General features: G+C 38.1%; 1 protein-coding gene across 2 annotated transcripts in view; it reads right to left on the bottom strand.

Annotated features, from left to right (window-relative positions):
• The window catches only part of camkva (CaM kinase-like vesicle-associated a), a 38,076-nt gene extending 24,164 nt beyond the window's left edge, over window positions 1–13,912 (bottom strand). The window contains exon 1 of one of the 2 annotated variants that reach the window (XM_073852063.1): window positions 13,670–13,912. The gene's annotated coding sequence lies outside the window, so the exon portion shown is untranslated. Of the gene's footprint in view, window positions 1–5,832; window positions 5,955–13,669 lie in introns of those variants that run through there. The other variant, XM_073852064.1, reaches the window with a different exon arrangement.
• Window positions 13,913–24,655: the final 10,743 nt, after the last annotated feature.

The raw sequence follows: 24,655 nt of genomic DNA, 5'->3' as shown, positions 1-24,655 counted from the left end.
GTTGAAAAGTTCAGAGAAGCGAAGACGCGCTCAGCTGCCTTCAAGTCCTTTATCCCTCGAAGGCCCAGGTCTCAGCCCGAACACCACAGGGGTCCTGCGCCGCCTCCTTCTGAGGAACAGAGGCAGGTGCAGAAGGCTAGTGTTGCATCCCGCGCTCCTCCTCCCCCTGCGAGCAGGTCTAGGAGGCGACGCGGATCGAGAGGTGGCAGACAGGATTTAAGGGAAGTCATCCAAGCGAGACAAAATTCTCGCAGGGGTCAGAGTAATACCTAATAAAACCTCTCCTTCCCTCGGGCCAGTCGGGTCGCCATTTTAATTCCCCTGTCGCCATTTAAGCTTCCTGCACTCCCCGGACCTATGATGTTCTTTGGTGGTTCTACCTGTATAGAACCCTAATTTACTGATGGTCTGGAATCAGGCGGTCTCTGAGGAGAGTCCCGCCTCTTTCTACGAAGCAGGATGCTCTTAAATGGGTGAGTATGATCCGTTTTTTACTTTGAAGGAACTTCATACTGTCTCAGGCCTGTGTATGTTTTCTCTCTCCACAGAAGAAATACGACGAGTCTACGGCAGACGCCCCCCTCTGATCCTATGGATTAAGGTTACGGCAGTGTTTTGCCCTCTCCACTCCACAGGCTGTGCGGTAAACCAACCCTTACAGCATACATTACACAGAGGACCTTGTCCTCTTCAAGGTAAGCTCCCTAAGTCTTTCCTGGGTTTGCCCTTGATATGGTTATGCTGTCCTTTGCAGGCCTAGTGTAGACTTATGCCCTATTGAGACAGGAGCATAACTCCCTAGTTACGCCCCCCTTATGGCTGGATAGGCGTGTTGCCTGCAGGGTTAGGTTGCGTGTTGTATTTTTCCCTCAGAAAAAGGTGGAAACATCTCGACGGAGCACCCCTCCCTTCAAACGGTTGTATGGTGGTGTCCGTCTACACAACACTTGTTCCAGCACTATCAGGCTTCCCCCTTCAGTGGTTAAACGAGCAAAAGGAAATTTTCCTTTCTCCCTAGGTAAGCATCTTAAGATATTTATGGTTAAGATTGCACTAGTATGTTTAACTCTGTTGCAGACGGCCTGCGTGCGAGGATCCGCTTCGTGTCCTCTCCTAAATACGGTTTCCATGGAAACTGAGTGTCTACACCTGTTGAGACAGGCGTTCACTTGAATAGGAGTGCAGCAGACCGGAGTGCTCGCTGCGAACCCGGAGCAGGTTTGGTTGCTCCCTTTTCTGCGGAAAAGGTTCTTATTTGAGCTCCACCTGGTGACATGCTTTCCAGCTGGGGTCTTGATTCTCGGTCCATTTGGTGTGCGCTCCCCTTTCTGAGGAAGGGGTTTTTATGTAAATCTGAGTGCCACTTTGTGACTCTCTTCAAGTCGCCTCATTCTAAGCCTGAGGGCTGAGGCAGCACTTGATGTAGGATCTACACCCAGGCTGACGAATGTCTCCCCTACAGAGGGTTTGAGCATCTTTCGGTGTTTAACACCTTAGAAAGCCGTCACTCTAGGATCGATTCTCGCCCCCCAGGCCTAGTTCCACTTCCCTTTCTGAGGAAAGGTTTACGAAGTGTCTGAACTAGGAAGCTGCCCTTATTCATTCCGGAGCTTCCCAGAAACTTTCAAGGCAAACAGTGCTCCCCTTTCTGAGGAAAGGGTTTGTTAAGGTTAAGAGCTCACGTTCCTCCCTGTGCGCAGGATTGCTGGAACATATCTGAGCTCCCCTAATCCAGGGTTTCCTTCAGAGCAACTTCCCAGGACTGAGTGCTCCCCCTTCTGAGGAATGGGTTTTGTTAAGGTTAAGAGCTCGCGTTCCTCCCTGTGCGCAGGATTGCTGGAACGGACCTGACCTCCCCTAATTCAGGGTTTCCTTCAGAGCAACTTCCTAGGACGGAATGTTTCCTCCCTCCTGAGGGTAGGAATCTACCAGGGACAGACCCTTGAGAGTTATGAATCTGCTACAAGGATGTTGGCGTGCCCCCTTTCCAGGGTTCACTTATAAAAGCACCACTCCTTGGTGGCCAAGTTCTCCTCCCTGTTTCCCAGGGTAGGAGCTTGACCTTCATGCTTCAGGTTTCTACTCTCCAGCCTTTATTCTGGATGTATGCTCCCCTCTATGAAGGGTAACAGTGAGAGCATTCGCTCCTGTTCGGTTGTGCAGCTCCCCTTCTGGGAAGGGTCTTCTATGAGCGCCAACCCACCTTCGTGAGATTGCCAGACCTTCATACAGGTCGCGTGGACCGGGCTGTGCACGCTTCCCCCCTTTTCATTAAGGGTTCCCTAAAAGACAGCAGTGCCCCCTTCTGGAGAAGCGATCCTCCCTGTGGATCAGGGTCAGGATTTTTGTCCTCTACTATCGTCCACCATTTCAGGATGGTCTCAGCTCCATGTTCATCTCTGTTGACAGATAGCTTGCGAGCTTCTGTCCAGGGGAGGGTTAGTGTGGCAATCCCCTCACCATCTGGGTCATACCCTTTCTGTCTCTTCAGACGGCATGGAGCTGATAGTGAAACCCCCTGGGAAAACACTCCCCTTAAATCCGATCATGTCGGTAAGCGTCCCACGCTATGCCTGGGCGTCTTCCAGTTAAAACCACAAGTGTGGTAAGTGCACACACACCTGGGGCACTTCTATAAAATCCACGTGTTGGTAGGTTCCCACCAAGTTTGAGTTCCTCTTTTAAATCCTTTTTGGTATGGGTCACACGCTTTGCCTTGTTCCCATCTATTGAAGTCGGCTTACAACCCCGGTTCCCTGGGTTCGACTCCTTTGATATCTTAGCTGATGTCTGCTGACCATCCACTATTGGGGCGCGCCACTACTAGTGGCCCTTTGAACGGACCCAGGACAGGTTTCTGCCCTCTTATGGGAGCCAGTTCCTGAGGGAACTAGGCCCTATGTTGCGGTAGTTTCTGGTTCTGACAAGTCTAAGTTTCCATCGAAGCTTAGCCGTTTCCCTCAGAAGGAATTACTATAATTCCAAGCCTGAGCTGTGCCCTGGGTTCTACCCAGTCTGTAAGTGGGTAACAGGTCAGGCCTCTGGCCGGGAGGGGTAACGTTTTGACAGCCGTCACCACGTCCTAGTAGGGGCAATTCCTCTCAGAATTGTTGCTTAGTGCTCGCTGGCTTAGCATGCACTCCCCTCAGCATGGCAGTGTTGGTATACCGTTCCCCAAAAGCGCCCTCTAGAGGACGCAGTGAGAGTTCCCTTCGGAAGGGAACGTCTCAGGTTACGTATGTAACCCTAGTTCCCTGAGAATAGGGAACGAGACACTGCGTCCTCTAGGCTTCCTCGCCATGCTTCGGACGGTAAAGCTTCAGACTTTGAAGATGTATTGTGTTGCACGGGCGCCTCTTTTATGTTATGGTCGCCCGGTAGTGACGCAACGGCAGCGACTGACGCGCCGCGGTGACGTCATACGCTGGCGCCGGCCATTTCATGTAGTTTTTCTATGCATTCTTCAGACTCGAGGCACGCTGCAGCGTTCCCCAAAAGCGCCCTCTAGAGGACGCAGTGTCTCGTTCCCTATTCTCAGGGAACTAGGGTTACATACGTAACCTGAGACGTTTTTTGGCTTTTAGTATGAATATATTAGCCTTAAGGTCATCTATAAGCTAGTGTGCTGCAAAACAAAGACAAATTTCGCATTTACAAGATATGGGCATTCAAAACTTACAGTCTCGTCACTTCCGCCAATATGAATCAAGGATTTGGATGCTATCACCGTGCACTTCAGTTTCTCATCAAACGTTCTGTCCAATCAAATGCTCTGTAGAGTCCGTAGTGTCCCGCCCCCTACACAGAGACGCGGAGGAGATCATAAGCGCTCATATGTGCGGTCGGCATATATTAAACTACACAGCCTCAGCATGATAATGATTACTATTTCGTTTTAGCAAGTTTGATATTGAATTTGTGGGGTAATTTATTAGTCTGTGGCTGTCATAAGCTTACAAATTTACAAGCTTACAAGAGCTCAACGGCTCTTGCCCGAGCAGATATAAATGGAACGCTATTGGCTATTCAAAATTAGTGGGCGGGGCTGGGCGATATGTTTTTGTTTCAGTTAAAAGTACGTCACCACATAGAATAACGCTGCGTGTTTCAAGGCACTTCAGTGGACCTTTAACTTTAGTTTTTCAAAAATGAATGAAGCATAGAAGCTATTTAATATCAAACTGACAGAAAGTCAAATGTAGGCCTACTTATACTACATTGTTGTGCTTTCGAAAGTCCAATTGTTAAAGTGACCTTCCCACAGGGCTATGAACTAATGACGGACATTAGCAGAAGACCTAAGACTTCAAGCTTACAATCTTTATGAGCTATTACACTCAATTGTGGTAATACATTACATAAATACCACACTGATTTACATAAATCAGGAGGAGGAATGACATTTGCATAAACCCTATATGACCCCAGCTAATCTACATTCAGAGCACAGAACCCATTTACCGTGAGCTCACAACTCATTTACTTGTTTATCATTTCCACCACAGCAAAAACACTTTTATCTAGTGTTATTTACCACATTATCCACAATATTCTTCACAATGATATTGTGACATATACTCGGATTCATGATGTGCAGTGAAAGTAATGCCAGCTATTCATAATATGACTCAAATGAGGAAAAATACACCTTGCATTTGCATTAGCCACTGAATATGAACTATTCTTTTCAGACTTTTTTAATAAGGACGTCTCAGTCTTTTTTGTCCATTTCTGGGAGCTTGTCAAAATGATTTTTTTTAAATAGTAATACATTAAACATTAGAGCTGTTTGAAAAAGAAAGGAAAAATAACCTCTCTTTGCCAACTCAAATCAAGGTTTTAGTTCATGTCTTTGAGCTGTCACTCCTCCACAGTTAACCATCAGTCCAGTGAGATGGAAATTTTTACTTCCAAGAAAATGAGTTATTGCACAGTGCAAGATGAGCATTTGTGGTTTAAAAGTAAAAAATTTTCTTAGAAAATAACAATTGTTTCACTTGAAAAGACACTTATTCCTCAGCTGGGTTCATGTAGAGCCCTTTCGAAGCTGCATTGAAACCCATTAGCCACCATTTAAGTGCACTATATAGAGAAAAATCCTGGAATGTTTTCCTCAAAAACCTTAATTGCTTTTCAACTGAAGAAAGAAAGCCATGAACATCTTGGATGACATGCGGGTGAATAAATTATCAGAACATTTTCAACCTGGAAGTGAACTTCACCTTTAAAGCAAGTAATCTGAGGAAGGTGTGACTCAACTGAACTAAACAAATTTTGAAATATGAAGCTGTTTTCTGCCAAGTACATTGTTAACAAAACCAACAGTAATTATCCAACAAAAATCTTTTTTGTTTTCTTGGACGATACATTTAAAACACAAGCTCCTCAGAACAGAATTTCTCATAATCTGTCAAAAACACATATCTCACGTTCCACTATTAAATAATGCAACACACCAGATTTCTGAAGATAGAGGTCTGTAGATGGCCACCACAGGCCTAACAGACAGCAGGATTTATAGGTCTCTTCAAAGGGTGAATCTTATCAAGCTGTGGTGAAACAGTAGGTGCCAGATGGCTTAGTACAGCACCAAGACGCACACACAAAAAAAACTCCCTCTGATGTTACACCAAGGAGAATTCTGACACAAATGATAACACTGGAACTCACTACACAATAAATAAACACATTTCACCCACATTAAAATGCAACAATGTACTTTTGTAGTGTAAACGGTGATATGGAGTGTGCGCGAAAACATTCCCGAGACTCAGCGGACAACATCAAAGAACACAATACAAGCTTTAAAGAGGGCAGTGGATCTTATCTTACCTGTCTAATACCTCCACAACACCAAACAAGCTGCTGCTGTCAGACCCTTCCCAAAAAGACTTGCGTTGTGTCCATGAGGACCGGCTAATTGGAGGAATTATGTGCGTATTAAGAACCCTAGATTCTCTTTACACCCAGTCGGTTAATCTGTCCATTCCATTCCTTACGTTGTTTGTTGCCTTGGTTACAGTCATACATAAATGCAGTGGTACAGTACAGTGCGGCTGCTTTAGACTACAGCCAGCAGTAGTTGGGCTGGTGGATTCAAGAGGGGCGGAGCTGGTCATTGCGCAGCACTGCACAATGCACATAAACAATTCGACGTTTAAAGACTCACAAAAATCTCTTTCAAAACTTCCAGACTTTTGAGAGTGGATTAGAAATCCCATTGTACTTGAGCAAGGCAAAATGCCGTTTCTAGGCCTACATGTTTTGTCAAAATTGAGTTAGGACCAAAATCAAGTTTCTTAGATTATGATCTATCCTGTGACAGATGGGTTTGGCTCAACTGTGCTCAGATTCAGAGAAAACAGAATGTGAAAGCAGTTGAAGGAATTTTTCTCAGTTTTACTGTTGGCATAGTTTTTGAATACTGCCTTTTCAACTGCAGGAGACAAAACACTTAGAGTGCCCCTATTATGGCATTTCCAGTATTGCCTTTCATGCAGTGTGTAATGTATCTGTATGTGAATGTAAACGATCAGCAAAGTTGTAAACAGCCTGAACGGGTCGTTAGTAATATGAATCAGCTACACAACACGGGATAACATATTTGCATAATTCCTGCCTACGTTCTACATTGTCCAGGCGCAAACAATTTGATCCATCATTTTACTGATGACTGCTTCTCTAATCTCGAGGAGTTCAACTCGGGATTCACAAAACAATTGCTCTTGAAAGATGGCTCAGTACCCAGTTTATTTGTACCAGCTGGCTCCACTGAATCACAACCTGTAAGTATGATAAACAATAGATGTTTATTTTTTCTATCAAGCGTACAAAATACAAAACTACAGCAATTGGAATAACGTTTCTGACACATGCTGTATGTGATGGACCAATCACAACAGACTGGGCCATCTGACCAATCAGAGCAGAGTAGGCACACCGAAAAAGGAGGGGTTTGAAGAGACTGAATCTTTAAACTGCTACAAACTAATTTGTTGAGAATTGCTGGAAAGTTAGGGGATATTAAATACATATTCATATTCAGGTTGTTTTATTTACATGTCTGTTAAGAGAGGTGACAGAGACCTAGAGGGTAGGGAGTGCAACCTTTGTTTTACAAAAAGCACATTGTTTTGTTGTTATTATGACTATACACAAATAAAAGTAGACCCTTTGTAGTTTCAAATTTTAAAATAATTTGAAACTACTATACTACTATACTAAACTACTAATAATGTAATTTTAAAATATTTGACCATTTAGGCGCTTCTTGAGATAAAAGATAACTTTACATGTCCTTGTTCTGCTCCATCTCTAAGTGCATACACAGAACAGTGCAAGTTTTCTTTTGCGCTTTTAAAAACACAACATCAAAGAAACATTAATAAATCAAGCACACCCAGTTTTATAAAAATCATCACTGGAAAAGCAGAAGAATGCGGTGCAATAATCGTTTCATCTCGATTACTGTATTTTCATGATCATTTGAAGCCGAAATCAAAACTGAATTTCAATTAATTGCACAGCCCTATTTCAAGTGATACTTTATTCTTATCTGATACAATCAAAAATGACAGAGTATTTTTAGTTCTCTTTGCGGTCATCAAGAAAAAAATGAGACAGACTGGTGCGGTCTTTGACCCCAGAGGGTTAAAGAAAGACGTAAAGCGGTGCAATGTTTCCTCCAAAAAAGTCTGTAAGTATCAGTGCAAAGAATATATAAAAGAATAAATAAATAGATAAATAAAACATGAAATGTTTATTCTACAGGAATTGACTGGATCATGAAAAATGATCTCTAAAGGTATCTGAAATTGGAAAACAAGAGGGCTTTGCATCATCAGTGGTAAAAGAAAGTTGTTTGGTTTTTTAGTAGTAAGTTCTGTGCATCCCATAATTCTCAGAAAATGAGACATGACAGAAATGAGATATGCCACGGCACCAAACGCAGAGAACTGCTCAGTTAACTTAATTTCCTGGCTGTTCTGGGCATGCTTCCACCGCAAAATATTGAGGGTGGATCACTTAACAACAAGCACCCGCCTCATGATAACACCGTTTCCCAGGCAACAAAAAAGGAGGGAAAAAGCAATAGCTTCTGGATTCCAACAGACTATAAAAGCAAAGATGTTGCTCTATTTTATTCCATGGCTGCTTTTCAAGTATTAGCTTGCAGTGAGAGAACCACAACAACACTTCTCAAGAGAAGTCTCAAATTCTCCAGCTCTAACTTGGAAGTCTTACATCAGACTGCTCTCTTGTTGAGTTACAGCTAGTTTTGGGAATCTGTGATGGGTATGTTAGCAGCAAGCAATAACTCCTGATTGCTGGTAATGCGATAAAACACATCCCTCTGAGCTTTACGACACCGGTCTTCCATATTCTTACTGCTCACCCAAACCCTTGTTATAAATCTAAATCTAAAAAAGAGAATCAATTAAAGTCTAACCCCTAATTAAAAACCAACATGAGACCTGATTTACAAAGACAGAAACTGGATGAAGACCAACACTGCATCAAGAAGAAAGATAATATGATGAATGAAATCCTACTGAGCATCTAATTAAACTGCACTCAAGCTAATGTTAATACCAAAAATAAATGGACTTCCTACGAGAACTATTATCTACTGTTACTGGAAGTATTACGCAGATGTGGTGCTTTAATGTCCCTTGAACTCGTGTGAAACTAATGACTCAAATCCACTAGACCGGAGTCCACCTCCATTAGACCTGCATGGACTAATGCATCCCCAGATGATGATGGAAATGTTGACTACATGAAATGTATGGGTTGGTGAAATATTAATTAACATCTTCATTTTACATTCCCCTGTATATCTGACACTTGGACACTAAAGCGATCTCTGAAGCCAAGTTGCTGTCCTTAAATGAAAGTTACTGTATTTTCTAGGTAGTTTTTCTCACAAAATAATGTGACAGTGTAACAGTTTGCACACATTTGCACCAGTTGCTTACATGTCATAGTCATGTTAAATAAAGTTATCAGTCTCTAAATAAGTGTCTTTTCTGTCAAGAGACAGGACAGATTGAGACACTCCAGGGGCATGAATCTAGGTCACGAGGGCATGTGTCGTGTGTGACGCTTTTTTTAAACAAGGTCTCCCATAAAATTCAGAAACTGTAGATTCTGTCCTATTATTTGTCTTTTTACTCCAATCTCTCTGTTTGCCTCTCAGCTTCTCTCATTCACAGGCACACACACAGACACAGTGATATTCGTCCTCTTATTTTATAAGCTTAGAAGCAGCTCCAGGGAATTTGGTGTCAACTAGAGGTTTCTATTTAGACAGAAATAAAACAGACGAGATCTCGCCATCTCAAACATACGCAGACTGCATCTCAGTGACGTTTCTCCCATGATAAAAGCTCTCTCTCTCCTGGCTATGGCAAAAGTGACACCGTGCTAAGCACTTATTTTATAGATATGTTCATGTGTAAAGTAGGTGATTTAAACTAAATCAGGTTACAACAGCACTGCTGCTTGAAGACAAAGTTGATTGTTTTTTGCCATTTTATTTCTTCATCAGACACAATGAAAACAATATAATACAACACAATATTTATTTATAAAACACATTTTAAAAAAAAAACAACCACGGTTGCCCAAAGTTCTGTACAGATTAGAATAAAACTGAAAAGTAAAAATAAACAAAACAAGACTATCAACTTTTGCAACAATAATCCAACCAATAATCAAAAAGTATTTAATTTTATTAATGCTATGAATTTATTAATTCTATAGCAAATTTTACATAATGGCTTTCATTTGAATAAATTGCTTTATTTTTCTCTTCTTTATAAAGCTTTGAATCAATGAATTTCTATGGCATTTATTATGGCAGTTATTCTTGATTTGTGGATGAAGACTAAAATAAAGACTGTACTTTTCTAGCTAATTTCTTGTTTTAGACTATTTATATCCAATTAAATATTTTAGAGCTTTTTTATTAGAATACAATTATAATCACTATATTATAATCACTATTTCCAAAAACAACTTTAAACTAGTTTAATTGAATTACCAAGACTGGGAATTAAAATGAGAGGAGATTAAATGGTGTTTCATCATGGTGATTAAAAAACTCTAATGCTCACTGTGTCAAATTACAATTTGATATACGCTAGCAGTCAAAAGTTTTTGAACAGTAAGATTTGTAATGGTTCTTTTACAGAAATCTTTTCTGCTCACCAAGTCTGCATTTATTTTATATTTTTTACTATTTAAAATAACTGTTTTCTATTTGACTATATTGTAAAATGTAATTTATTCCTGTGATTTCAATGCTGAATTTTTAGCATCATTACCCCAGTCATATGATCCTTCAGAAATCATTCTAATATTCTGATTTGCTGCTCAAAAAAAAACTTATTATTATTATTATTATTATTATGTAGAAAACAGTAGAATTTTTTCAGGTTTCTTTGATGAATAGAAAGTTTATAAGAACAGCATTTATCTAAAATCTTTAGTAACATTACAGTAGGGCTGCATGATTAATCGATGTTATGAGGCGCGTTTAGTCAATGAAGCCGGTAGTTTGATTAGTAGAGCGTGATTTGGCGTAGCTTGTAAGTGATTTAAGGCTGTGTGTATGAATTGCCACTCCAGCTGAACGCAGGTGATGGAGATTTACTATTGATCAAAGTACCGGCTTCATTGACTAAATGCGCCTCACAACATTGTGCGATTAATCGTGCAGCCCTACATTACAGATGCCTTTATCTTCACTTTTGATCAATTTAAATCATCCTTGCTAAAAAAAGCATAAAATTTCTATAATTTCTTTCAACCAAAAATTACACGGACTCTAATCTTTTTATTAATCAAAAAATCCTGAAAAAATTTACTCAGCTGTTTTAAATATTGATAATAATAATAATAATAATAATAATAATAATATATACATTAGAATGATTTTTGAAGGACCCTGTCACACTGAAGACATGATTAATCTAATATTACTGCTTTTGCTGTATTTTGGATCAAATGAATGCAGGCTTGGTGAGCAGAAGAGAATTCTTTAAAAAACATTACAAATCTTACTGTTCAAAAACTTTTGACTAGTAGTGTAACTGTTTTCTTGTTTCTTCATTTTCAACAGGAATTTCTCCAGGATTCAATTCCATATGTTCCTTCAGAAATTATGCATATTTTGTGCATTTACTGTTATGAATGTTAAAAATAGCTGTGCTTTTTAGTATTTTTGTGAAAACTAAATTTTTCTTTGTTGAATAGATGTTCTTTGATAAATAGAACGTTCAAAAGAACAGCTTTTATTTGAAATAGAAATCATTTGTAACATTATAAATTCTTTGCCAGTTTTGATTAATTTAATGCATCCTTAATATGTTAATAATTCCTTTTGAATTAAAATCTTATTGAACTTTTAAATGGTAGTTCATATAAAAAAATAGTTAAACCACAATTATTTTATTTAAAAAAATCACTTACAAATAGCTACAATTCTGACACTAATAGTTCCACAACAGGCACTTGAATAGTGGAAACGGCACAATTAAAAGGACCTCTTAACAGCTAATCACTAGATTGCAATTGGTTTGGCTGTATTTTTTGCCACCTGAACCACAACTGATCAACAGGTTGTTGACTAAAAATAGGAAGGTCTGTCTAGATCTGACACCTCCAACTACTGTGGCCAGTGGTCAGCCATTATACAAGTGCATTGTTTTGATTTAGTTTTGGAAAATCTGCAGCGGGGAGGGGTGGTGGTGGTGCTCTTGTTTATCACCTCCGGTGCAGTGCGGGTGTTGGCTGGGGGTGGAGGTGGGCCAGGTGTTATGTTATATAAAGGGATGACGGGCCCTGCTAAGAGCTCTGGAGAACAGGATGGTGTTTTGAACAGAGGTGGTGGGTGGTGTTTTAGCCCGTGGGTTGAATTCACACACACACATACCGTACCGACACTGACACAAACACAGTGTCCGGGCTTCTTTGTGCTGATCTTCTATGGGAGCCACAGAGAGCAAGGTCAGCTCTGCTATATTCTGTCTACTGATGCCATAACATCATCAACATAAACTGTAAAAAATAGATGGACTTCCTTAAAAACTACAGGTTGTTAATTAGAATTAAAGGTGGATACACAATACAAACTGACCAAAAAAAACTTCCTCTTTCATGAGTAAAAAATAATAAACTAGCACTAACAATCATTGACTGTTACATAAGAAATAATGGCCTCCCAAACAATACTGTGACCGCTAAATTACAGGTTGAGAGCATTTAATGGAAAGCTCTAGGTTAAATACAAGTTAAGCTCCAGTACCACGAAAAAACCTTTATAAACATAAAAATAAACATTTAATGTATAGGAAACAAAACATGAAAAAAGTGCAAAATGGACCCTGGACCACTTGTCATGAGGGTCAATTATTTGAAACTGAGATTTATACATCATCATACATAAGACAATATTTGACTGAGATACAACTATTTGAAAATCTGGAATATGAGGGTGCAAAAAAAAAAATCTAAATAGTGAGAAAATCACCTTTAAAGTTGTCTAAATTAAGTTCTTAGCAATACATATTACTAATCAAAAATGAAGTTTTGATATATTTATGGTAGGAAATTTACAATTGTAATCCTTCATGGAACATCTTTACTTAGATTTTTGGCAATAATCGATCATTTCGACCCATACAATGTATTTTGGGCTACTGCTACAAATATACCTGTGCCACTTATAACTAGTTTTGTGGTCCAGGGTCACATATGCGCGTTTTTGTGTATACCACGCATACATATATAGACATGCACTGTCTGACATGTTATGTGAGTTGCTAGGTAAAGGTAAGGTAAAGTAGATGACAAAATTTTCCATTTTTCATTAGTGTTAGTAGTGGTACATTTCTAAAAGCTATTAAATCTGAGGAATATAAATATGGGAATATTATATCAATGTTTTAGTTATCCAAAACGAAACCCCACTCATTAACTACACTCATAAGCTACAGGTGGTATATGACGTCACAGACTGCAAAAATAAAACACAAAATACATTTCAAATCTAATAACAGCAACTCTGTAAGCAATGAGCACCCATGTACAATATTTATCACCAGCAAGGATTTACCTGTTTTAACAAATGACTTGGATATTGTTGACCACAATGCACTTTTGTCATCTAACAAACAGGACAGTTCAACTTAGAGTCGACTGCACTCAGAACATTCAAGAAATCAACTAAAGATGAACTGATGAATTACAGAACTTGCTTGAAAAAGACAGGTTTTGCTTTATGGAAATAACAAACGAGATAAACCGCAGTGTCCACTTGCGCACAGCATACGCAGTGATTTGGGTTTGATATAAACATATCTGACATCCTATTTACGCTTAACTGACCAAATTCACCTGACGGTAGTTCAAGTCTGGAGATAAATATGTAACGTTAAATACAAACATTATGACTGTGACGCGGAACCTCTTAAAGTTCTGAAAGAGTTTGTGCTACCCGCTAGTTTTAGTAACAGGTGAAGTCATTTCCTAAAGAAATAAAAAAAATGGCAGCGCGGTCTGTTAAACAAAACTAACATATTCTATTGCGAAAGTCGTTTGGGGAACAAAAATACGCATTGAGCCACAACAGTTGCGTGGAATTAGTATACACACGAAGACTTACCGGGTAATTTAAGCGTTTCGGAGAAATAGGCGTTGTCGAGCGTTGTCGTTCGCTTCCCTCTGAGCGTCTACTGATGTTTGAGTTCGCGGTAATTTTGCCCAAAATTCCGCGTTCCACGCTCTGTTCGCGCGCTCTGCTGCCAACCCTGAAAGCTGCACTTGGAGCGCGCTCTCTTTCTTTTGCTCTCTCTCTCTCTCTTTCTGTCAGGTAGATGCGCGGTGTAGCTTTACTGCTGCAGCTCAAACTGCGCTATGCTGCTCAGCCAGGTTTTACACAACTATAACCGCCGACTGGTGATTGAACAGTGTTTGGGAATGTGTCTGTAATCTTTTTGTATCAAATTAATGTACAATTTGAACTTTCGCACTGAAATTTAGATGTGAGCTATGACCGCTTATGAAAGCACACACGTCCTCAAAACAGTAAAGTGGTCGAAAACAGTTGGTGGTTAAATGATAAGAATAAAAAGCTCCCATTAAATGGGTCACTGATGTTATGCAGTGCATTTCGTATCCCGGTTATAGTGGATGAAATATAAAACATTTAAAGATTAGAATAAGAAAAATCATAGAATATCACGTAAAAAAGGCAATGTGACCTTGGTCCACAAAACCAGTCTTAAGTAGCATGGGTATATTTGTAGCAATAGCCAAAAACACATTGTATGGGGGAAAATAATCGATTTTTCTTTTATGCCAAAAATCATTAGGATATTAAGTGAAGATCATGTCCCATAAAGATATTTCCAACCATAAATATATCCCAATTTATTTTTAATTGGTAATATGCATTGCTAAGAACTTAATTTGGAAAATTCTGAAGGCGATTTTCTTTAAATATTTAGGCGATTTATTTGCACCCTCAGATTCCAGATTTTCAAATAGTTGCATCTCGGCTAAATATTGTCCTATCCTTACAAACCATACATCAATAGAAAGCTTATTTATTATCCTTATGACACAAACTTTAAATTAGTTTACTACTTTGGTTGAAGTAGACTAGCAATAAATAAAACAAACCAGTTTGTTAATGGCATCATCTTCCAGGAAGTGTCAGTTTTAATGAGGAAACCTGTAGAACAGACATCAGTAGTCCTAACTTGCATAGGAAACTATGATATTAAAAAAAATATATATATAGCTGGGGACACAAGTTTGAGTCCAACCTTGGACATTATCAGCCTGTCTCAGACCCCTAAAGTAAAGGCAAAAAGCCTAAAAATAAAAAGAACATCAAGAACTTGAAGAATTTAAAGAAGCTCATTCTCAGGTAATCTAACTTTTCCATCCTCTTCAATTTCTTGTCATTTTTTCAGATAAATCAAGACATTTAATAAAGCTAAAGGCCTCAGTTGGACCAGACATTTAATTTCTGAAAGTCTTATGTATGCTCCAGAGGAATGACCCAAGTGCAAAAAGAAGCAGCTACACTATACTTTAATTCAGCAACGCCTCCTGCAAATTACAGTTATTTTTGCATAAAGGCATGTACTATCTAAATTTAAGCTTTGTAACTGTACTGCATGGGTGTAATTGTGGCGTGTGTAGCATCTGCTTCTGCTCTTTTCGCCTGGTATGACTGTAGCTCTTCTCGCACATACCTTATTATAAACAGTGTGCTAAATCTTGGTCAATGTTCTTAGTTGGTAAACAGGTAAATGACAAAACAGTAAACACCCTGTCATACCCTCATTCATGTTACATGGCAAAATTATCAATAGTGTTATTTTACCTATATACATTTAAAGTCAAAAGTTTACATACACCTTGCAGAATCTGCAAAATGTTAATTATTTTGCCAAAATAAAAGGGATGATGAAAAATGCATATTATTTTATTTTTTATTTAGTACTGACCTGAATAAGATATTTCACATTAAAGATGTTTGCATATAGTCCACAAGAGAGAATAGTAGTTGAATTTATAAAAATGACCCTGTTCAAAAGTTTACATACACTTGATTTTTAATACTATGTTGTTACCTGAATGATCCACAGCTGTGTTTTTTGTTTGTTTGTTTAGTGATAGTTGTTCATGAGCCCCTTTTTTGTCCTAAACAGTTAAACTGCCCACTGTTCTTCAGAAAAATCCTTCTTCCTGAAAAATCCTGAGATCCATCTTTTCACACTGAGGACAATTGCGGGACTCATATGCAACCATTACAAAAAGTTCAAATGCTCACTGATGCTTCAGAATGAAAAATGATTAAGAGCCAGGAATAAACAGAAGACTAAATATGTTAAATTTAAGTTAAATAAGCATTTGAACCTTCTGTAATAGTTGCATACGAGTCCCTCAGTTGTCTTCAGTGAGAAAAGATGGATCTCAAGATCATAGGGTCATAGATGGAAAGGGTTCAAATACACAAAATTCTGAAAAACCAAAGAATTTGTGGGACCTGAAAGATTTGGTGATACCCACAAATTGCCATGAAATGCCAGAGGTTTTAATAATGTTTAACACTTCATAATATATTTGTGATATATGTGTTATTTTTCAATTTTTTGTAAGTTTTCTGACATTATCTTTAATGTCAAATATGTAATAGCTATTCATTTTTGTTTCCTTTATACATTATCTTCCTGATGGTTATATTCAAGTGCTTTCATAACGAAATCTGTAATATACTCGGAAACAAAACTGCCCTTTTGGGTGCCAGCCTCTGTTCAAAGGAGCATTATGTAATCTTGAAATGATGATGAGGAAATTGTTGATGTTATTTTTTGATTCATCCCTACATTAGAAAAAAGAGAACGGAGAAGGACAAAGGTCTGGATAAATGAGCCTTAATGACTGTTATTTTGGAGAATTATCTCATCCCATTGAATCAAAGTCCCAACTAGCCCACAATTTTGTCATTTAAATCTATAACAACATTGACATTTTACCTATTTCTTTGTATATTTTGTGTTTAACAGAGGTGTAACATGTACAGCATACAAATACAGCTTTTAGTTTGTGTGTGTATGTGTTGTGGTGCTTAATATTTTTGTGGAAACTGTGATACATTTTTTTAACTCTGTGTTCAATGCTTCCTTGCTAAATAACTGTTTTTTATGTAATTTTATTCAGCAAGTATGCATTCAATTATTCACTTTTTTTTACCTCATGACAATTGCTGAAAGTCTGTGACAGGCGAATGCTCAGGTTTGGTAACTTCAAAGGTCGTGGATTGCTAAATATTTATAACGCTTTACCTCTGGGTACGATTGATTATGCCAGAGACAGATAGAAAGCCAGTAAGAGAGTGTTTGTGAGTCAGCTGGTTGGTAAAGCGTGTTGGGGGCCGGCCACCTGTGCCATATACCAACAACGTGGGTGGACTCTGATGTGGCGCACCAAAGTTGTTTCATTAGTGACGCCATACTCACAGACGGCCATGTGTCTGTGTGTGTGTGTGTGTGTGTGTGTGTGTGTGTTTGTTTGTGTGAATAAGAGAGACAGAGAGACATACAGACACACACAGTCATTAAACTCACAAAGAAACTAAATAGCTGTGTTTAATATTTAAAGATCACCACCCACACTTTTATAAAAGCTTATTCCTGGCTAATAAAAATAATGACTTTTAATTGCCTGTTCTTTTTTTTGGACCGGATGCTCTGTCGCTCTTCCTCGCTCACTCGCTTTCTCTGCCCCACTTTGTTAATTATGACATTGGTTTAATTCAATCATCTGAACTGTCACTTACCACAGAGATAGCGTAAAAAAGGTGTATGTCAGCCTGGAGAAACGACTATTAAAGGAATAGTTCAAACAAAAATGAAAACTGTCATAATTCACTCACCCTCATGTCATTCCAAACCTGTATAAGTTTCTTTCTTATGTTAAACACAAAAGAAGATATTTTGAGGAATTTTAAAAAACCCAAACAGTTGTTGGTCCCCATTGACTTCCATTGTTGGGAAAGAAATACTATAGAATTCAATGGGGACCATCAATCAGCATTCTTCAAAATATCTTCTTTTATGTTCAGCAATACTCATACAGGTTTGGAACAACATGAGTGTGAGTAAATGATGACAAAATATTCATTTTTGGGTCCTGAACAGTTAAACTGCCAACTGTTCTTCAGAAAAGTCCTTCAGGTCCAACAAATTGGATGGTTTTTCAGCATTTTTGTGTATTTGAACACTTTCCAACAATGACTGTATGATTTTGAGATCCATGTTTTCACACCGAGGACAACTGAGGGACACATATGCAACTATTACAGAAGGTTCAAACGCTTACTGATGCTCCAGAAGGAAAAATGATTAAGAGCCAGGAGTGAACAGCCTGGAGAAAAGACTATTAAAGGAATAGTTCATCCAAAAATGAAAACTGTATCATTTACTCACCCTCATGTCATTCCAAACCTGTATAAGTTTTAAGGAATTTTGAAGAACCAAACAGTTGTTGGTCCCCATTGAGTTCCATTGTAGGGAAAGAAATACTATGTAATTCAATGGGCACCATCAATTAGCATTCTTCAGAATATCTTCTTTTATGTTCAGCAAAACTCAAGCAGGTTTGGAATGACATGAGGGTGAGTAAATGATGACAATATATTCATTTATTCAATATATTCAATATATTCATTTTTTGGGTGATATCAAATAAAAAACTGAATGGAAGGACATTGTTTAAAGGGTTAGTTAGAGATTTAAAGGTTATAAGCTTTGTGTAGATTGAATACTTTGAAGAAGTTTTGAAGAAATGTAGGCCTAACTAGGTGGTTGCTAAGGCAACGTTGCTGTTCAGAGTGGTTTGTAGGAAAATGTTTGTAAGGGCATTGCTAGGTGGTTGCTAAGGAGTTTTGAGAGGTTGCTATGGCTTTTATCTTCTTGAGATAAACCCTACATGAAGTTTCTACAACATTACAAATATTTTTTTTATTCTCACATCACATTTCAGATTGAAGATCACATGAATATTGATGTTCAGTAGCAAAATCTTTGTTTTTTTGAGTAAAACTTTAGATTGGGGTCCACATATTTACTATTAACTACATAGTAAATAGTAAACTGTAAACTGTAAACTGTTTTCCCGCACTCATTGCTGCTTATTGATAATCAGTGTTGGAAAGGTTATTTTGGAAATTATTATAAGTTGCCTTATTTAAAATGTAATAAGTAGTGTATTTCAATTACTTCATTAATGTAACTGATTACATTGGATTACTTTTTGATTACTTTTCTACATTTCTAACAAATGTTTTAACTGTTAATCAGTTTATCAACTCTCAGGTTCTAACCTAAAGCTTTTCAAGCATTTTTCTCTCAGTAACTTTAATGCATTACAGTTACATTTATTTTGTAAACAAATTATGTAATGGCATTACATGTAACTAGTTACTTCCCAACACTGTATAGTAAGTAAGGCAGTTGTAGTAGTTATGTTTAGGTATTAGGTCGGGTTAAGGGATCTAGATTATGGTCACCCTGCTGGAAAAAAAAAAAAAAAGCTGGTTAGCTGATTTTAGCTGGTCTTTCTGCCTGGTCATAGCTGGTTTCCAGACTCTTAGATGGGTTACCTCGTAAATGTAATAGGTTACAGATTATAAGTTAACTCATTCTAAATGTACTAAGCAGTGTACTGTTTCAATTACTTCATTAAGTAATGTAACTGATTACAACTGATTACAAATGATTACATTAGATTACTTTTTGATTACTTTCCTACATTTCTAACAAATATTTTCAACTGTTAAAGGATTACTCTCCTTGCAAAATACAAATTTCCTGATAATTTAATTACCCCTATATGTCATCCAGGAAGTTCATGTCTTTCTTTCTTCAGTGAAGAAATTAATATTTTTTGGCAGGAATACATTACAGGATTGTTCTCCATATAGTAGATTTCAATGGTGTTCTACGGATTGAAGGTTAAGAATGCAGTTTCAGTGCAGCTTCAAAGAGCTCTACACAATCCCAATCGAGGAATAAGGGTATTATCTTGCAAAACAAAATATTTAGAAAAAATGTACTTTCTAAAAAATTTTTTTACAAATGATATACTTTTTAATCTCAAATGCTCGTCTTGTCTAGCTCTGCAATGTGCATGTGTAATCTGTAGACTACAGATGGGGTTGAATACAGCAATGTATGTTGAAAAAGTCCCAACTCATTTTCTCTTCCTAATTTTAAAATCATCTTGCTTCACTGCAGAAGTACCCAGTTTACAAAATGAACTTGCAAAATCACCCTTTACAGAAAAAGGTAAAACAGCTAGGACAATTTTGACGTTGGAGGAGAAAATAAGATGGGAGTTTTTCTACATACCCTAACTGTCTACACATACGCATTGCAGAGCCAGACAAGACAAGCATTTGTGGTTAAAAAGTGTACAAGTAAATGACCAATCGCTTCGCTTGATATTCCTCGGCTGAGATTGAGTCCTTTGATGCTGCATTGAAACTCCATTTTTAAACTTCAATCCATTAAGCAAGTCCACCATATGGAGAAAAGTCTTGGAATGTTTGAAGAAAGACGACTGAAGAAAGAAAGACATGAATATCTTAGATGACATGGGGATGAGTAAATTATCTGGAAATTTTTATTCTGAAAGTGAAGCAATCCTTAAATCTGTTAATCAACTCTGAGACAGGTTGTACCCTAAAGCTAAAAAGTAAGCTGGTTTTACCTGGTCTTCCATTCTGGTCATAACTGGTTTGCAGACTAGTTTTAGATGGGTTTTCACTTCTTTAGCTGGTTATGCTGGGAAACCAACTAACCAATCAGCTAAAACCATCTTGGCTAGGCTGGGAGATCAGCTACTTCCAATTTAAACCAGCAAAGACACTAATAAGGCATTAAAGGGATAGTGCAAAAAGTCTGTCATTAATTACCCTCATGTCGTCCCGAACCAGTATGACCTTTGTTCATCTTCGGAACACAAATGAATGCTTTTAATGAAATCCGAGAGCTTTCTGATCCTGCATAGACAGCAATGCAACTACCACGTTCAAGGCTCAGAAAGGTAGTAATGAAATTGTTTAAATAGTCCATGTGACATTAGTGGTTCAACTGTAATTTTACAAAGCTATGAGAATACTTTTTGTGTGCAAAGAAAATAGCAACTTTTTTTTAGTTGCTGTTTATGCAGGGTCAGAAAGCTCTCGGATTTCATCAAAAATATACTTTGTGTTCCAAATACGAACAAAGGTCTTACAAGTTTGGAACGACATTATAGGGTAATGACAGAATTTTAATTTTAGGTCAGCTATCTCTTTAATATGTGCTTTATAAGTACTAAAAAACAGCCAGCTCTAGTAATATGCACGTTAATAGTTTTCCCAAGACTAAAGTGTTCCCATTTTTTTCCAGTAGGTTTTGATTTTTGATTCAAGGTTTCAGGCATCTGAATTAATTTCAAACCAATATTTGTATGACATCTATAAATAGCACAGTAAGAGGACTAACAGGTTTTTCTCTCCAAAATATTTTTAGAAATGGGCCTCATCTAACTCCAACATCATTGACCCTAGATTTCAGATGCTATTTGCATTATGAGTTCTTTAAAGATGATTGGTTACCTTGACAACGATTGTCTCGTCTCGTTTTCTACAAGCATCACGACGAAGCGCAGAGGAGAGAGCGAAACGTATCAGCTAACAAGTCTCGGCTTGCTGGGAACAAACCGTCTCTATCACAGTTTTGTGAATAAAAAAAAAAGTGGGAGATAATTAAAAGCCTTGCAGCAGTAGAAGAGTAGCCTGTTTGATTAAATAAACTCAAAAATAAATGATATTACACTGCCACCCTGCAATATTTGACATATTTGAGTATACCATCAGAAAAAAACTTCACTGTTTGCTTAAAAATACACAGTTTAGCAGATGCATTTATTCAAAGTGATAGTTTCTTTCAAAAAGGTCACTAAGGTGTACAATGTGGTGAGATTCGAACCTGCAACCTTCCTAAAAAACACTCTATACAAATCTGGATAATTTTAATATTGGAGAACCGTAGTATGTTGCATGTGCATGTGTGTGTGTGTGTGTGTGTGTGTGTGTGTGTGTGTGTGTGTTTGTGTGGGTGGGTGTGTGTTACAGACTCCGCATCATGAGCTCAATCCCCTCAGAGCTTTGCCACTGTAGATGACAAACTCACATGTTGTCATGGTTACCACAACACAGATGCCCCAGTTACGTCCAGTGCCATGAAGAGTGGCACATTCTCCATCACAGGAGAAGACACATCTTTCATAGCTTGAATGTTAACGTTAATGTTGCACAAACATATCTGAGTCTTTAGGTGGCGTGAAGTTATGCTAGAATCATTTGTGAACAGCTTCAGATGGATGCTAATAATACATTATATGATTTCAGAAATGAAACCAGCTTTGCTGTACTGATAATGTAACTTTATTGATGCCTTTGCAGGCATGTCTCTTTGATTGTGAAGAGAGCCAATCAGAAAGTGTCGCTAAATTGCGTCTTAAGTGCACATGAGCTGCATCGGGGGAAGGAATGAATGGAGGTCTTGCTTATTGAATGAGTGAAAGAAACATATGAGGGACACTAAGACTGAGAGATGGTGTTTGCATTGAATTTTCAGTTTGAGAGCATCTGTCCTGTCTGTGAAATGTAGATGGTCTCTCTGCAGACTGTAAATGTTTAATAATGTTGTTTCATACAGTGCTACCTACCGCAACAATTCAGACTTTCAAATCTGATCAAAAGGCTAGTAGTTCTTTTCTATTTAACGTTAACATGATATATTTGCTTTAAATAAATGTAATATCACATACTTTGGTTCATCTTGCAATTTCCAGTTAGTGTTATGAGTTAGCTGGCATTTTGATACCCAGTGGCGCTAACTCACAATGGAGCAAATATATGTTTTCTGCACAAATTTGAAATCAATTGATACAGCAACGTGATTTTCTAAAGAATTTTGTTGGCCATCCAACATATTCAGCGTCAAAGCGAGGTTGCCATGGTGATAAGCGGAGAAACCAAATCAGGGTCCTTGGAAGATGAGTGTTTTGTGTGTGTGTGTGTGTGTGTGTGTGTGTACATCTGTGGAAGCGCAGACATGGAGTATAAGTAATGGAATTAACCATTTGCTCTGCCCGGATCATCCTTCGGTACTGTAGGTCTTCTAGGTTAAACTCAGGCTGTAAACTTCACATATAGAATCTAGTTACAGGACAAAACATCTATGAAATATTACTAAATATTGTTCTAGGTGCAAACAGCCAAGCTTTTTTTTAAATGTTCTCCTTGCACAAATGACATAATCCCTTTTTGTGATTGATTTGATAACTTTAAAGGGGTCCTATTTTGCTTTTTCACTTTTTAAATTTTAGCCAGTGTGTGGTGTGTATGTTTGGGCATATAAGGGGCTGTTCACATGTAACGTCTTTTGCACGCTCAAGTTCGTTAATTCAAATGTAGACTCGCGGCTTGCACGCGCATAATGGAAGCGATGCGGTCGCGACGCACACGCGGTGCGACACGCTCGTTTTTTCATCATCTCAACTTTTCTGAAACGCTATCTAAGATGTTCACCAATTGCAGCACAATGGGACTGCTAACCAATCACAACACATTTTGTTTTTTAAAAGGCGGACCTTCATCAAACCCGGAACTAATCGAGCCATTTGTGCCAGCCTGGGGAGAAAGCTATTGTAATAATGTAAATTATGTGAAGAATTATCTGTTTTTCAAACCACCAAGCATGAGAGCATGTTGCACCCCCAAAACAAAATAAAGACTTTGAAAAAGAGCAGTCCAGTTCAAGAAAGTCCTCTATTAAACAATAGGCTTGTGCAAGAAGCCAACACTTTAAAAGCAATACAGATTTGTCAAGAAGTCCAATTATCTACATTCCATCAATAAAAAGAGATAGTTCATCTAAAAATTAATATTTTCACATGATTTACTGTCCCGTAAGACATCCTAGGTGTATATGACTTTCTGCTTTACCATTCAGACAAATCTAATTGGAGTTATATTAAAAAATGTCCCCAAGTTTTATAATGGCAGTGAATGGCTGTTGAGATTTTGAAGTCCAGTAAAATGCATCCGCCCATCATAAATAGTACTCCGCATGGCTCCAGAGGGTTAATAAAAGCCTTCTGAAGCAAATCGATGTGTCTGTGTAAGACACATATTCATATTTAAAACTTTATAAACCGTAATCTCTAGTTTCCACTAACTGTCGTATGCATGCTCACGAGAGAGTGGTGTTCAAGCGGATTTAATGCAGCTTCAAAACGATCCCAGCCAAGGAATAAGGGTCTTATCTAGTGAAATGATTGATTATTTTCTAAAATAATACTTTTTAACCACAAACACACGTCTTGGTCTAGCTCGAAAAACTTCTATCTCATTTTCTCCTCCAACTTCAAAATCATTCTACATCGCTTTTCCCCCCTTTTTTTGTAAGGCCGTTTGAAACTCTTTGCATGTTCACTTTGTAAACACCGGATCGGTACTTTTGCAGCAATGTAGGGCGATTTTAAAGTTGGAGGAGAAAATTTGAGTTTTTCCACCTACCCTAACTCTATTGAACCGGAATACACAGAGTACACGCAAAGCTAGACAAGACGAGCATTTAAGGTTAAAAAAGTATATAAACTGTCAATTTTCTAACAAAATAACTGATCGTTTTGCTAGATAGAACCCTTCTGGGATCATTTAGAGGGGCACCATAGATCCTGAAATGTTTTCCTCAAAAACATAATTTCTTTACGACTGAAGAAAGAAAGACATGAACATCTTGACATGACATGACACGTGGGTGAGTACATTATCTGTACATTTTTGTTCTGGAAGTGAACTACTCCTTTAGTTGGCACAAGCTGATTGGTTCATCTTGAATGCGCAGCCAATGAGCTTACTGCTTTACATTAAAATGGCTGCTTAGCATTCACTAGAGCATTTCACAGCACACTTGCAGAGTACCTCTGAAACCCTCCACCTCCCCAGCTCCACCTGTATAAATCTGCTATGGGTTATTATATATGATATTTGTGCAGCAGCAGTGTGTCTTAAATA

The sequence above is a fragment of the Garra rufa genome, chromosome 12 (genome assembly GCF_049309525.1).
Source record: "Garra rufa chromosome 12, GarRuf1.0, whole genome shotgun sequence".
Lineage (NCBI taxonomy): Eukaryota > Metazoa > Chordata > Actinopteri > Cypriniformes > Cyprinidae > Garra > Garra rufa.
The sequence above is the reverse complement of the archived record's forward strand: the minus strand, read 5'-3'. Positions and strand labels throughout refer to the sequence as shown.